Below are 4,300 nucleotides of genomic sequence, written 5' to 3' on the forward strand. Positions count from 1 at the left end.
GAGCATCCCGTAAATTTCATCAAGAGTTATTTCATCAAGATTATAGTTGTCTATTATTATTATGGCTTTCAAATCCTATCTTTCAGGAAGAGCTAATAGGAATTTAAGATTTGAATCTTCAATATCATACTCTATGTTAACTAGTGACAAATCATTTAAGAGTTTGACAAATCTGTCATATAAATCCGTTAATGACTCATCAGGCTTTGAGTCAAAGTGCTCATACTCTTGAGTGACTATAGTCTTTATGTTCTTCTTGATTAAATCAGTTTCCTGACACCTTGTTTTCAAAGCATCCCATATCTCTTTTAAAGTCTTGCATTGAATTACCCTGTTTGACATGACATTATCAATGGCACTATGCAGCAAGTGTCTTACATTTGCATCCTTTGCAATCGATGAGATATCTTCAGCAGTGTAATCACTTTTCTCCTTTGGTACAGACTTTGCTGGCTGACCTGCAACTTCCACAGAAAGTTTGGTTGGCATATGAGGTCCTTCATTAATCCTATCGAGATATTCTGGATCTGTAGCTTCCAGAAACATAGCCATCTTCACTTTCCATATGGAATACTCAGAAGGTTTCAACATGGGAACTCTTATAGTCTCATATCGACTATGGGGTATGGTCTTTGGAGGTTCTACAGTTTTGTTGGGCTTGGTTGGAGTTTCTTCTTCAGACATGATTGTTTTCGGATCTTAAACTATTTGTGTGTTAACAGATCTGCTCTGATACCACTTGTTAAGTCACACACACTGTAGAAGGGGGTTGAATACAGTGTTTACTACAATCAAATCGAATATAAGAACTCAAGTAACAGAAAATAGATTTTATTCAACACAATAAACTCTGTTACAATATGAAACTGTCCTCTCTCAGTGATGAACAAATTATCACGAGAGCTGTTAGGGTTACAATGAATAATAACTTCGATAATGATAACACTTATAGTGTAAATCCTATGCCTGTGTTTATATACTACACAGTTACAAGATAAGTTCTAATTGATATGGAATATAATTCTGCTTCCTAAAATATATCAACTAGTTATCTTTTCTTCCAAGTATTCTATTCTTCATAAAATTATTTCTTCATGTATATTTCTTTCTGTCTTAGTCTCAATCTTCTTTCCTTTCAATCATCCGCCTGCCTTATTTGAAAGTCTCCTTAAGTCCTGATATTATCTCCTGATAAATATCTTCTGATAACTTAAGTTCTGATATCTTAAGTCCGTCTTCAGTATAAGTGTTGATTTCCAGTTAAGTACTGATTTGTCCTGTTAGTTAAGATCTAAAAACTAAACACAAATCATATTACACATGACATTATTAAATATATCTAACAGTATGTATTAGTGCATGTTCCATACTATAACTTGTGATCGATCCAGTTGCATGCAAGGGGTCATATTTATTATATTATTCCGCTGTGATTATTTTATTATGGTTTATTGGCTAGTGACTGATAAGTGGCACTTTACACCACTTAGAACGTCTTAAAATGGCTTAAATTGGTGTCTTGAAATCAAGTATTTTGTGTATTTGATGCGTTTTTCTAGTGTTTATGCATTTCAGGGTAATAGTTGCATTTCGGGGGAGGAATCATCAAGAATAAGCCTTGGCATGTGTTCTCCATTGCGAGAGGAAAGGAATGGGCAGATTACGGCGAAGAAATGGAGCAAGCTTGGAATTTTTCCAGTAGGGTCCTGCGCGCCCGCGCAGCAATGCTGAGCGGCCGCGCAGCAGCCTACGCGCCCGCGCAGATATGCTGAGCGGCCGCGCAAGGTCGGGGAAAAAGCTGAATTATTTTAGACTTCTACTTCTGTGTGGCTTCCAACTTCTATGTAATCTGAGTTTTATGGGACTATTATATAGGTAGATTTGAGACGTTTTCATAGAGAGTATTAAGGAGATTATGTTTTAGATTGTGTTTTACGCAAGAAGCAAAGGAGATAAGGAAGAAGACCGATTTAGCACACCGCAACGAAGAGGAAGCATATATTCTTGTGATTCTTGTTTCGTTGTAACGTTGGATGCTAGTTTTCTTGCTTTGACTTATTTACTCTTGTGACGTACTCTGTTTTAATATAATTAGTGTAGTTATTATTTTCTTGTGTTGTTTGTCATGATTTCATATGAACCCATGATGGCGATAAGTTCTATTATGGGCTAATCGTGATCATGGGGTTACAACGGATTTATTATGGAATTCTTTAGTTAATTGTTTAATACTTTAGTGTGTGATGATTGCATGATATCTAGTATTGGTTGTGCGTATTCGTCTTATGTGCGTCGCGAACATATAAGATAGGGTGTTAATCTCTTGTGAAGCGACGGTGGATCTTGAGATTTAGAACTTGCCATACTAGCATAGGTTCATGTACGTTGTGCATGATTAGTGGGCAACTCTAACAGTTTTATTTGCCCTATGTAATCAAAAGAAATAACTTGTGCTTAAATTGTTGTGTTGTCAATTTCTGTAGACATATAGGAACTCAACATAATTGATGACTATTCAACTTCTATCTTAATTGTGGATGTTTGGTAGAATGGTATTAGTACAATGAAAGTTGGCTTTTATCAGTTTTGTGTTATTCGATTAATATCATCACTGTCACATGCTAAAGGTAATAACAATGGCTATAGAAGGAAGTAATAATGAAGTTGTGATCTCATGAGTGTTTTATTATTGATAATTTGAAGTGTTAGTTAAGTGGTTAATTAAGTAGTTAATTATAGTTAATATTTGATCAACAATTTTCAGTGTTATTATCTTAACATTGAGAAGTAATCATACATTGGTGAGTGAGTTTAATTAGACAATAAATTAGTCTGAGTCTCTGAGGGAACGAACTAGAAAGTATTCTATATTACTTGCGAACGCGTATACTTGCGTGAATATTAGCGCGTGTTTTCGCCCTAACAAGTTTTTGGCGCCGCTGCCGTGGACTCGGCGTATTTGTTTATTTTATGTGCTTACCATCATTGGTCATTAGGACTCAGTGATTAGGACGTAATAGTTACTTACTCTTTTCGGTTGTGTTTCAGGTACTTTAGCAAGCGTTTATGCAAACTCGTTCTCGTGCTCGCAAGAGGACTTTAGATACAGCTGAGGAGACAGACGAAGTTCTTGATATTCCGGAGAAGTTAGATTTTGAGGATTCGGATTCAGGAGCTGAGCAGAAAGAACCAGTAAACATGGGAGATCGTATTGTTCAAGCTGATCCAGCTCTTATGGATTTTTCTCGGCCTAAAATTGATGATATTCAGTCAAGCATCCTTCATCCGGCTATTCAAGCTAACACCTTTGAAATCAAGCCGGGCACTATTCAGATGGTGCAGAATTCTGTTTCTTTTGGAGGAGCGGCAACTGAAGACCCCAACATGCACATAAGAAATTTTGTCGAGATCTGCAGCACTTTTAAGTATAATGGCGTGACTGATGAGGCTATCAAGTTGAGGCTTTTCCCATTCTCACTGAGGGATAAGGCTAAAGACTGGTTACATTCTGAACCAGCTGGGTCCATCACTACGTGGCAAGATCTTGCGCAAAAGTTTCTGGTGAAGTTTTATCCAATGGCAAAGACTGCTGCTATGAGGAGTGCTCTTACTCAGTTTGCGCAGCAACCTACAGAATCTATGTGCGAGGCTTGGGAACGCTACAAGGAAATGTTGAGAAAATGTCCACATCATGGAATGCCGGATTGGATGGTGATCACTGGTTTCTATAATGGTTTGGGGGCCCAATCTCGGCCCATGCTCGATGCAGCAGCTGGAGGCGCCTTATGGGCTAAAAGCTATACTGAGGCGTATAATCTTATAGAGACGATGGCTGCAAATGAGCATCAAAACCCAACTCAGAGGATGACGTCAGGCAAGGTAGCAGGTATTCTGGAAGTTGATGCAGCCACCGCTATTGCAGCCCAGCTCCAAGCGCTATCAATGAAGGTCGATTCTCTGGCTACGTATGGAGTTAATCAAATAGCTATGGTTTGTGAGCTTTGTGCAGGTTCTCATGCTACGGATCAGTGTTCTCTTGTCAACGAATCTGTTCAGTATGTGAATAATTATCAGTGACAACAGCAGCCTGTGCCAGCGACCTATCATCCTAATAACAGAAATCATCCAAATTTCAGCTGGGGGAATAATCAGAATGCGATTCAGCCAACATATCAGCAAGGAGTGAGTAAACAGTTTAACCCACCTGGATTCCAGCAACCACAGCAGTATGCTACAAGGCAATCATATCCTCAACAGGGAAGTGCAGCTGCACCTACTAGTGCTGATTTTGAGGAACTTA

The 4,300-nt window shown here is 38.3% G+C and overlaps 1 non-coding gene across 1 annotated transcript; it reads right to left on the reverse strand.

Annotated features, from left to right (window-relative positions):
- Positions 1–3,591: 3,591 nt before the first annotated feature.
- LOC141715637 (small nucleolar RNA R71) lies at positions 3,592–3,698 on the reverse strand. The gene has a single exon (XR_012572392.1). It is a non-coding gene; the product is annotated as a small nucleolar RNA R71 (small nucleolar RNA).
- Between the last annotated feature and the right edge of the window lie 602 nt (positions 3,699–4,300).

The sequence above is a fragment of the Apium graveolens genome, chromosome 3 (assembly GCF_009905375.1).
Source record: "Apium graveolens cultivar Ventura chromosome 3, ASM990537v1, whole genome shotgun sequence".
NCBI lineage: Eukaryota > Viridiplantae > Streptophyta > Magnoliopsida > Apiales > Apiaceae > Apium > Apium graveolens.